At 53.1% G+C, this 11,848-nt stretch overlaps 1 protein-coding gene across 1 annotated transcript in view; it reads left to right on the top strand.

Annotated features, from left to right (window-relative positions):
* The first annotated feature begins 9,839 nt into the window (after positions 1-9,839).
* Positions 9,840-11,848, top strand: part of LINGO1 (leucine rich repeat and Ig domain containing 1) — a 159,101-nt gene continuing 157,092 nt past the window's right edge. The window contains exon 1 of the mRNA XM_077185635.1: positions 9,840-10,065. The gene's annotated coding sequence lies outside the window, so the exon portion shown is untranslated. The remainder of the gene's footprint in view (positions 10,066-11,848) is intronic.

Here is an 11,848-nt window from a genome sequence, read left to right as displayed (position 1 = left end):
TCTGACTGGGAAGGGAAGCACCAGGAGAGTTGAGATTTAGGGACAGAGAGTCTGGACAGATCTGCTGCAGGTTGGGGCTGAGCTGAATTTGTCCTCAGGTTGTTTTCAGGGTTTGATGCTCCATGTCCTTGGGGGCCTGATGAGACTGACCATCCTCTAGCTGGACTTGCAGTTTCTCTTCCTTTTCAGGCTGTGCTTCCCACGCCATGGCGTGGAGCAGGAGGGGTTTCCACAGCTTCTCTCCCCCTCCTCGCTCCCCCACATCTGCTGCTGCCGCTCCCAATAGCTGCTGCCTCTCTAATTGCGTTATAGGCAATGGGGGGAAAGAAAACACTGCTTTGGCTTCAAATAACGACGCCCTAACCCAGCTCATTAGCCACCTGACTGGCTCCCCAACCTCCTGTGACACTCCCGTATTTGTCACGCTGTTTTAGCACCACTAACGAGCACAGCAGCTGAGGCTGTGGCCGGCGGCTGCCCCAGCACTGGACCTGGGCTCTGGCAATAAGCTTGTGCCCAGAACCCCAAGGGGATGCTCTGCCTCTGCCGTGCTCATCCTTCTCTTTGCCGTCATCCTTTTTATCCACAGGCGCTTCTTCTGGCCTACTTGCATTCAGTTCATTCTCCTTTTGTTAAATAAAACCTGACTCTAGGCCTTATTTGGCAAATAGAGCTGGGAGAAGCTGGGCTTGCTCTTTCTTCTCCTGACAAGCCTTTCAGGATGGGGGAGATGAGATGGAAAGAAAGGCAGATGAATAGGATGCAAAAGCAGTGAAGAAAAATAAACAGGAGATAAAGGGGGTGTGGGAGAGAGAGAAAAATGAGGCAGATCTGTAGCTGGGATGGGAAGCAGAGGGAAGGCAAGAGGGAACCTGCTAAACCCCAGGCAGCCTGGCCCCTGTGCACGAAGCCAGGGACCAGGGGGTCTCTCACACTGGTATAATATGCCCCTTCCCAGCTCCTCCTGGCCATGCTCACTTGGGGAATTTGGGGAGAGGGACCTGCTGTGGTAGAGAAATGTCCATATTTCCATCCAGGAGCTGCCCTCCCCTCTCCTCCAGTATCCCCTAACAATTTCCCCCTGAGGTACAAGGCCGTTCATGGAAGCAGATGAGCACTTTAGCCTGACTCTGTCTCCAGCTGTCAAATGCTGTAAATATCTGGGAGGTGGTTAAAGCTGGGAAAACACAGAGATGTTTTAAACACAGCCCAGAGCTGAGCCCACTGCTGGTAGGGCTCATAAATATCCCCTCTGTGCTCCTGCTCTGTCAGGAGGCTGCAATAACAGGGAACAAAAACCAAAGCCATTGTGGGGTGGCTTCAGCATTTCTGATGCCTCCTTACCCCTTCCAGGGCATGTTGAATAGCAATGAAGAGTAAAACTCAGTTAGCTGGGGGGACATGGTGGCACTGGGGTGTCCTCTGGGCATGAGATGGTGAGGTTGGGAGCCAGTACAAGCAGCTCAGCATGGAAGTCATTGTTTTTCCTATTATTTCCCCATTTTCAGCTGGCTCTATAACACTGAACATCTGCCTTAAGGCAAGTCACCTGGCCCAGCTCTTGAAACCACCAGCTTCATTGGCAGCGAATGAAGTCCTTGGCTGAAGAGAGAAATTGAGGACTTAAAACTGTCTGTGCAGCAAACAGGTGAGAGTGAATGCTGTTAAACAGGGCATGAGACAGGAAACAGGTAATTGCCAGCACAGAGCAAACCCTGGGCATTGCTGGGGAAGCCAGTGAAATGTCTCTCCTTTATCAAGAGGCCACATCACCCCATCAGCCCTACAAGCACAGGGCCTGCAGGGCAGCAGGACCCACTCTCAGGGAAGGTGGAAGCCTCATCTAGAGGCAGCACCGGCTACATTGCTCTGCCCCAGTTGTGATTTTTATAATAAGCTGAATTCTCAGTTGGACCCAGCAGAAAATCAATAGTGGGACTTGAGAAAGCAGTCAAAATCCATGGAGCTAAATTGGCCACCCCGCAGGCAGCCGGGCCTTCTCGGGCATTGTGATGTGCAGCCACACTGAAAGGGGAAAAAATAGGACAATTTCAAAAATCCTTTGAAATAATTGCCTAAGATTATTGAATTCTCTTGAAATACCAGGGCAAGATGCAGAAGTGCTTTTTAAAAAGTTGGCAGTGGGAGCTGGAGGAGCAAGGGAAGCCACCTTCCTGCTGCCAAAGGCATCTGGGGACAGTTGAGGTGGGTTTTTCCCTTTCCCAATTAGATCCAAAGAGTGCCTGCCACTCCACCTGTGGAGCCTTATCTGCAGAGCAGCACATCAGCTTTAGCAGAAAGCCTCTCTTTCTCCAAAGTCCCTTTAATTCCATCCTTTCAGATCTGCCTTTTCAAGCGCAGCCCCAGCGCCTTCCATCTGCCCTTACAATACAGACGCTGTCCTGAATGGTTTTATTTTTGGCAGCTCTGCCTTCCGCTCCTCATTGGCAGGGGAGCAGGGAGCAGATATGCCCCTCACCACAGCCTCTGAGGATGCTGTTGGATTTGAGGATGGCTATTTTGGTCCTCAGCTCCTCTCCCAGCGGTGGATGCAGGACAGACAGACGCTGTTGGGCAGCATCCTGAGGCTGTGTGAGCCTGTCCATGAATTACTCACAGCACATGGCTCTTGCTGGTTTATAGCCAGGTGACTCTAGGGACACCTGGCTGTGCCATGTGCACCCTATATCCCACCCCACATCCACCCCATGGTAACCCAGAGCTGGGCTGGCCTTTGAACATTCCCCCCCTGGGGCTGGGGAGGACATGGGAAGCCTTGACCAGAGTTCTCCATGCCTATCAACCTCTTCCAAGCTATAGGAAAAAAAGACAGGGCAGGAAATGAGGAAAAACATAAAGAAACAATTTTCCTCTGACATTTTTCTTTTCTTTTTCAATGTGAGCCCTTACAGGAGGAGGTCTTTAAAATTAATAATGTTCTTTCTTTTTCTCTCTCTATTCCCCAGACTCCTGGTTTAAATTAATGAGATGTCAAATACTATTAAGTTCCAATGATGTGTTTGTGATAACGAAGGGACTGATTTTCAGCCAGTTTACAACTCTGATCCATTCTTTCACCCCCTTCTCTTGGCTCTGATTAAAACTCCCTTTATTAGATTTGCTCTTTCATGGGCTCTCTCTGATTTCTAACCTTTGTGGTCCAAGGCTGGGGAAAGCCTTTTCATTGAGCAGATTTGAAGGCTTTTAAGCATTCTAGTATTTTCTTGCCATGTCTGCTCAGGAGCGGGTGGGTACTCCCAGGGATGTCACCTGGGCTGCTGCAGGGCACATCAGGACTGGACCCTGCCACTGGCATGTGGGCTTTCAAGGCAGTAGGGATGCCAAGCTGGGTTTTCCCTTATGGTGACTTTACTGGGACGTTGTGAAAAGGAAAAAAAAAAAACCTCTGATGGCCACAAACTGCCTTGGGGAAGGCCAGACAGGATCTCCAGAGACCCATGTGCCTGAACAGCCTGTCTAGGAATTGAGGCAGTCCTTGCTTCACTTGCTTCCCTGCCAAGGTCATATGGCAAGAGTTGTACAGCTGATAGCATGTCTGGAGGGATGAATTAGGGAAGGACAAATGGATGGACTCATAGCTAGATGGGCCCATCCTCTAATGGATGGGCCAACAAGGTGACAAGGTGCTCTTGCTGAGGGCTTCATTAGTCACCTGCCTGACTGTGCTCCCTGGCAAACTGGAAGAGATTAAAGGGTTAATCTGTAATTTAGGACTCAACACCAAAGATACAGTTGTTGGGAGAGAAGAAAGCCTTGTTGAAGGCTTTGGGAAATAATTTGCCTTGGCACTTTCTTATAAGAGTGAATTGATTTTTGCTGGGCTGTGTCAGGCTGAATTATGAATTGGGGAAAGTAGGACTGGTGCTCCTGGAGCTGAAGGTGTGATAATTAGAGGCACGTGCAGAGGGGGCTTGGGGGCTGCCTCCTTCCAGGATTTCCCATGTGAATCCAGGACTTCAAAGCGCTCAGAGTGCTTGGAGAGATGGGTTTGCTTCAGCCTGGCCACAGAGGTGGCCCCCTAGACTGGACCAGGAGAAGCCTTTTCTGGGTCATCTGGGACCATCTCCTCTCCCTTCCAGGCCGTAGAGCAGCATATCCTTTTTGCTGGAGGGTGAAGCAAAGCATCACCCTCATCCTGGGAGGAGGTGGGAGTGTGCAAGGGGTGATCCTGTCACCCTGCCCTCAGTCCTGCTCTGCCCACTGCAGTGCTGCTGGGAAAGAACTGTGTCCCCAAGCCCTGTTCCTGCCCTCAAAAACCCCTGGTACTGTGCCACAGCCTGAATCCACCTCCATCAGTCAGTGCTGAGCCTGCTGCCCCTCAAGTGCATTATCCTGACCTGCTCAGATGCTGCTTTCCAAGGCAAAGGCGTACAATTCCTGCAGGCTGCTGGGAATTGTAGTGCAGTAAAGCCAGCAGGCAGGAGTGGGGACAAAGCCAGGCTGGCAGCTGGCTGCTGGCCTGGCCCCTGCTGCTCCCCGTGGCAGAGCCAGCACCAGACCTTGCCCCTGGCCTGCAGAGACCCCAGGAAACCTGCATTTGCTTCCAGCACCAGCCACCTCTCCAGAGCTCCCAGCATCCTGCATGCAGCTTGGCTTTTGTTTGCCAGCTCAAGAGGAGTCACTGGGAAGAGAATGAGGTCTGGGCTTTTTCTTTTTTCCCCTTGCCCTTTTATTTATTCTCCTCTATTAAGAGCCAGCTCTAGCTCATCAGTAAGACCTGGGAACAGCAATTCCTGAATAAGAGAGACGCTGTAGAAAAGCCTTGGCTGATCGCAGCCACTTCCCAAACAAAGAGGCTCAGACTATTCACTTCCTTCCCTGCCCCTTTTCCCAGAAAATCCACCCCACAGAACAGCTTGTTCAATAAGCTGTCTGCTCCATAATCAGACTAACCCAGTAATAAGCACCGGGCTCATCCAGCTCAGCACAGCATCCCCCGGTTCCTGGGAGGATGGAAGTGCCCTGCTCCCCAGGGAAACAGGCAGCACCGAGAGGAGGTGGCTCAGGGAGGGGGGGAAGGGGGGGACCTATCTCTGTTGCCTCCTGGAGCCATGGTTTAGCCTTCCCCAGGTAATTGTGCATGGAAATGGATTCCCATTTCTCTGCTCAATTGTCCTGTTTGCTGTCACAGCCGAACGTTTTGCATGTGCAATTACCCGTCCCCGCACATCTCTGTGGGCACGCTCAGGTGTCGCCTGCCAGCCTCGGGCAGCACTGCGCAGCCACATCGTGCTGCGTTCGGGCTCTGATAGCAGTCAAGCAGAAGCCATTTTCCATATGAAGCTGCAGGACCTATGGGATAAATAAATGGGTTGGAAAACCAGGCTGTATAATGAGTTAATTTAAAACCTGCCTTCCCTTCTTGTATATTAATTTACTTGGCATTATGTTTAATCTTTCTCTTACTGGGTTGCATTGGTTTCTTTGTCTCCTTCCCCCTCTGGCAGATCCCTGGGGTGCTCTGCCTTTGGCTGGGGCAGAAGGAAGCTAAGCCAGGGCTGGAGACAGTGAACCAGACATGGACCAAGAGGAGCTGCTGTGTCCCACAGGAGCTCAGATTGCCACCTTGAAGAACTTTGTTCTTGTGGATGCCCAGCAGGTTTGGACGAGTTCCCTGCAATGGAGGGGAGACCACTGCTGGGTATCCCTGGTGTCATTCCCATGGTGCTAATTCCTTTTACCAACTGGGAGAGTGGCACAGGGAATTAATCAGCTGTAATAAGGACCTTTGCAGCTGACAAGGCAGGAGGAAGTGGAAGCAGAGGACTGGGTGCAGGAGCTGAAATTTGGCTGGGGATGATCCTGCCCAAGCATCCATCCCATCCTCCAGCAGCCATAAAGCCTCAGGTGTGAGTGGATGGCACTTCACATGAGCACCTCTCTGAAGGGCATGGGAGGCCAGCACAATGAATAAAAGGCTGCAGCAGCCAGGGAAGGCAGGGAAGAGCCGACAGCAGCAGCTCTGTGGTGAGGATGAGCAAGTGAACACTGGTCTGGGGCTTTGTGTCACTGTAATGAGACTGTGATGCTGCTCTGTGCCCATGGCTGGCTGGATCCCCACCGGATCACTCACTTGTCCAGTCAAAGACAAACTTGAGGGTGGATATTTCAGGCAGGGAGAAGTGGGGAGGGAGGGAGCAGCAAGCAGGGCTTGTAAGGGCTCACCAGCAACCCAGTGATGCTGAGTGCCAGAAAGTGTGGCAGGCATCAGGACACCTCAGTGGGAGTATCCCCAGCCATTCCAATCATCTCTCTTTGCTGGGGATCAGCTTAAACTGTCTTTTAGAAGGACTGACCAACCATCTGAAAGAAAAAGAGACTATTGTGGAACCTATTTAAGATAGGCTCACCAGGGAAACTGTCCCTGAGACCATGCCAGAGAGAGGAAGACTGATGCAGGCCCTGGGGCTGCATCCAGCCCAGGGAGCACAGGGTCACAGGCAGGTTTGATCTATGCCTGCTGCCTCTTCCGTGCTGGGGGAGCATGGGGAGCATCACAGCAGCTGCTGCTGGGAACATCCCCTTCCCTCCCCTCTTGATAACGAATGTAGGTGAAACTTGCTGTGCCATGACTTTAATCAGCAAAGAAAACTGCAAAGCCTTTTTTTCTTCCCTTTCCCCACCTGCTGAATTCAGCACCGAATGCGAATTAGGCGGCGCTCGGGCTTGGCTGCGCGCCCGCTTCCCGTGCTAATGCAGGGAGCCAGACTCCCGCACTCGGAGCCTCCCAGGCTAATCCGAGGCAGGCGTGCCTGGATCAGCCTCAGGCATTTCACACTGTGCACGGAACCCCTGGAGCTTAAAGGCTGCTCGCTGCCTGCTCAGCCTGTGCTGGGCAGTGGGACTGGCCCTCGGCACCCATGGGTGGCTGGGCAGGGTGACTCCAGCAAGACCATGCCTCACCAACCTTGGGAGCCAAGTGCTGCTCTGGGGAGTTTGTGGTTGCATTATCCCACAGATGGTGTGCTCAGCAGCAATGGGCTGCCTACCCCAGGAAGGGATGCAGGAGTGAGCATCCAGGAGCTCTGCATGTGTGTGGAGTGCTGTACCCCCAGGCTCACACCTATGGGTCCATGAGCGTGGCAGGAGTAATTTGTGGCTCCATTAGCACTAGGAGTCAGCATAGCAGCCCTGCAGTGTGTCCATTTGATAAGAGGCAAGTTCCACTGAATAATGAGCAGTAATTGGATTTCAGGGTTAACCAGCTTGCAGCAAAAATAGAAAAGAACAGAAAGCCATTGGATATTTCTGTTCTGGCTCATCAGACACTGGAAGTTTATCTCTGCTGAGAATAGCACAGGAGAGGTAAAGTTATTAGTGACCATCAGAGCATGGTGATACCATCTTTCTCCTGCGTTTAGTGGGATGAGTCTGCACGTCCTCTGTGAGTTTCCTTTAAGGCTATGGAAGTTTATAAGCTCCTGTGGGAGAGCTCCACACGTGTACCAATGCAGTGTGGCAGAGAGGGGAGAAACCAGCTCTCCTCAGTGTGCAGGAACACCTGGCTTTTCTGCTGCCAGCCAGAGGCAGAAGGCAGTGTCTCCTGCCAGTGTCACCTCATCCAGGTGACAGTCTGGTGGGGGGAAGGCCAGCAGCTGTGCAGCACCGCCATGCCTGTAGCTGCTTTGGGGTGGCACCAGGGTAGGCAGGATGGGCACTGGTGGCTGTGCCAAGCCCTGGGAGCTGCACACAGCCATGATGGCCCATCTTGCAGCGAGATGAATTCATGCTGGGAGTGGTACAGAGGAGGCCTATTAGCATAGGGCAGAATGGAGAGCCTGTCTTGTAAGATGAAGCTGAAAGCACTTGGCTTGTTTAGCCCAGCAAAGAAAGGCAAAACAGGAATATGATTACTCTCCATAAATATATCAAGCCAGTAAACACCAGGTACAGAAAGGAACCATTTAAGCTAAAAGACTGTTGTGGCACAAGAACAAATAGGCTTAAACTGGCTAATGTAGGCTGGAAATTAGGAGACAGTTTTTAACCATGGGAAGCAGAGGAGGAAAAAAATACCTCATTGCTTTTCCAAATGGAGCTAGGCCACCATGTGAAGAGAGCAGAATGCCAGCTGACTGCAACTGCAGGGATCTGGGGGGGGGAGCCTGCAGGGTCCTGGCATGCCAGGCTCCCTCCAGGGTGACTGGGTGCATGGTGCACAGCCAGCAACTTAGAGGTCCCAGTGTCCCAAGGCAGGGAACACTTGCTCCTGCAGGCAGGGCCTGCTGACACAGTCTGCCTCTATTCTGGGGCTGGCAGTCACCTGGCACTTGGGACAGCCCCTCAAAGTGCTCGGGGTGGAAGGGGTAATGAACCAGAGGCAGCAAATGGTGTCTACCAGCTTGGAAGATGCCACAGGAGCAAAACCTTCACTGATCAGAGCAGGACGGCTCAGAGCACCTGGATTAGGGCTGGGAATCCGCTGCCATCACTGCTTGGTCTGGATTTTCACTGGGAATGGCACACAGCTGAGCCACCAACTCCAGATTTTACCTCCTGCATGAAATTATTCTCAATTCCCTGTATATTCTAGGGCCTGCCTAAAGGATGGGTGAAGAATCTGTTGATGAGGACTCTAATCAGTTTTGAGAGCAGGTAATTTCTCAGCTAGAGATCATCTCCAAACAGGAAATCAGATTCAGGAGATATCTGCTTTATGCAGCACATCATGGTGGACTCAAGCAAAGCTTGTGGTAATAAGCAGAGCTGGAATAAGAAGATCATTATTAACATTATGCATTAATTATTTTACAATCCTCCTACCAGGTGTGCTTTCCTATCTCACTCATCTCTAGTATTAATGGAACAGGAATAATTCTAGACCAAATCTTGGCATCGGGGCAGGTTTTTTGGTGATGTTTCTCCTTTGTGAAACTGAAGGAAAGATTTCCCTGCCTTCATTGTGCGTTTAGATTTTGGCAGCGTGCCTAGGATCGTAGTAAGACACAAAAGCATCTGAAGGAAGTGGCCACTGGATGGAGCCTTAAAGGTCATAACAATTGCCGGCTCTGGTACAGATGGTGCTCGCTGATGAAAAACACCAAGCGGGAAAGCAGCGAGCATCAGGGCTGTGGGATGCTGCAGAGCCCAAATCCACCGCCCTGATCCCAGCTCTAGACACCTGAGCCAGCTGCCAGCACGGCTGCCTGCTCCTGCCCCCGGGTCCTGCCCTCACTGTGGCAGCTGGAGATTGCTCGGGGCAGGGATGCACTCACACCCCGGAATGCTCTAAAACACCTTGCTTCATTCCGGCAAGACAAATAGAGATAAGTGACTGTGTGAAGAGAATTCTAGTTTTGATTAAAACCCACAGACCTGCAAGCCTCGGCTCCCGCTTGAATAAGGATGAGGATAATATTGGCAGGAGAAAATGAAAACATCCGATGATATCTGAAGCAGAAGTGTGGCAGGGTGTCAGCTTTGGGAAAGGGCTTCATAGCTTTCTCCTGGACAGGGTCTGCTGTGCCGAACCCTTGGTGGCTTCACTCCCTGCAGCCCTGGGAAGGGGTAAGGCAAACTCAGCCCGTGGGATAAGAATTTTCTGGATGAGTGGACGAACGCGCTCACTAAAACGGGCTCTGCAGGGGGGACGAGGGCCATCACTGGGTCCAGCTGTCGGGACTCAGCCTCATGGCACACCCAGCCGCCCAGGGAGTGATGGAGAGCTACGGGGGTGCGGTGCATCTTGGAGGGGATGTCAAACAGCGCTCCCTCTATGCAGGCGCTCTCCCTTTAAAGCAATCCCGGGGCCGAGAGCGGGGAGGAGGCGGGGGCGGGCGGGGGGCGCGGCGCCTCGGTTCGGCGGCGGCTGCTGCGGGAGGTGGCCGGCGCCGCGGCGGCGAGCGGAGCCCGGCAGTAGCCGCCAGCCCCGGGGTATGCGGGTGAGCGGGAGAGGAACGCGGAGGAAGGCGGAGAGCGGCGGGGAGCGGGGCGAGGGAGCCCGGCCGAGCCCTCCCGAGCGGCGGAGGATGCGCCGAGCCGCGGGGAGTCGAGCCCAGCTGCAGCGCGGCGCGTCCCGCCCGGCCGCCGCCCCAGCCCGCGCAGGTAACGGCGGCGGAGGGGATAGGGGGCACCGGCATGGCGTTTGGTGGGGGGAGAACATCCATCCTCCCCGAGGCGGGGGGGACACCCATGGTCCCCGGGGACCTGCGGCTCTGCAGCGCATCACTCGGCAAGTGGGACTGGATCCCCTCGCAGCGGGGCTGGGATGAGGGAAGGGTCCCTCCGCGGAGTGAAGGGCTCTCCCGGCGCGAAGAGCTCGGTGGGGCAGGCGGAGACAGGGTCGCCGTGTTCGGGGCTCCCCAATGCCCCGAGGGGCTGGAGGCCCAGCTCGGAGCAACGGCAGATGCTCAGTGCCAACCTCAAAACCACCCCGATCGAAGCTCGGCTTTGAGGTTAGATGCATCCAGCAACCTCAGGCAGCTGGCGCAGGAGATAGGCAGAGTGTGGTGTGAGGTGACAGGTTCCCATTTTGCCGCTAGCTCCCAAAACCAGCCAACTTCGGGCTGATGCTGTGGGGCATCTGGCTCCCAGTGGTGCTGGTGGGGGCAATGGGAGCCAGTCCTTGCTCGGACTAAAGCTAGAGGAGATGCCAAGGGTGCCTGGAACATCACAGCTGGGTCCCTAGGGACTGCTGGCTGCATGACGGATGCTACCCCAGGTTTAGCAACAGCAGGGGTTTGATTTGATCCCAGCCAGACACTTTGTTTTCAGCTCTCTGTTCATCAGAGGATCTGCCCGGCTAGGGAAGCTGCCTGCGTGCTTCTGACATCTTGCTCCCCTGCTAAATTAGGGCAAATTGCCAAGTTGGCCCCCTGCTCCCTTGCCCATGTCTCTATTGAGAAACTGAGTCTCATCTCACGTTCCTCGACTTGTACAGGAGCAACCCACCACAACAGCGACTCGAGGGCCCCAGGGCTCTCCTTTTATCTGCTGTGCTGCCAATGGAGGAGAGAGAGGTTTAATTATCCTCAAGTGTCAGTTCAAGATAGATCTGCTGGGACACAGCTCTTGGCAGGTGCAAAATAACAGGACGTTTTCATGCATGGGAGGCTGAGCTGGGAACAGTTCAGTGGTTTAATTGGAAGGGTTCATATCAGGGTACAGGAAATGGGACGGTGCAGGCTCCAGCAGTGATCCTGCTGCTGCAGCTGTGGGAAGGGGAAGATGGATGCTGAAGGCTAAGAACTTTCTCTGGTGTATTGTTTTGTGGGCTTGGAGCAGAGAGGGTGCTGGTAGCACAACCTCAAATCCTGTGACCTGCGAGGTGCTGATGTGTTTTCAGTCTCACTTCAGTTCTCAGCTTTTCAGTCAGTTCCCATGAGAGTCCTTGCAGGGCCACTGGGAGATGTGCCCTGTTTTATGGGGCATCCAAGAGCTGAGAATGAGTGAATTGCTCCTGAACCAGGGCACTCTGGGGCTGTCTTCTGGGCTGTAGCTGTCGTCGCATAACCTCCTCCAGCTGTGGCATCCCACAATGGCCGTATTGCTACCACAAAATGAGACCTTTTTATATCCAGACCCTGTAATCAGCCTGGTGTGGGACACTCCAGCACAAGGAAGAAGGATATCTAATTTTATTTCCTTTTATTTAATTTTATTTTTTATCAAGATATGCTGAGCTTTTCTCTGTGCTCATTCCCTGGGGACCATGGGACAGATATTGTAAAGAAACCATGCCCCCACCTCTTCTGGCTCCTCGGAGGGGACATGATATCCTGATTTTCTGGCAAAGTCACAATGTTGTGCTGTTGTAGTTAGGTTCCTTGTTTTAGGGTCCAACATAATGAGTTAGCTGTACTTCTTTTCAGTGCTGGGTGCAACAAGC

The sequence above is a fragment of the Agelaius phoeniceus genome, chromosome 13 (assembly GCF_051311805.1).
Source record: "Agelaius phoeniceus isolate bAgePho1 chromosome 13, bAgePho1.hap1, whole genome shotgun sequence".
NCBI lineage: Eukaryota > Metazoa > Chordata > Aves > Passeriformes > Icteridae > Agelaius > Agelaius phoeniceus.
Note: the sequence above shows the minus strand (reverse complement) of the source record. Positions and strands in the feature narration are given on the sequence as shown.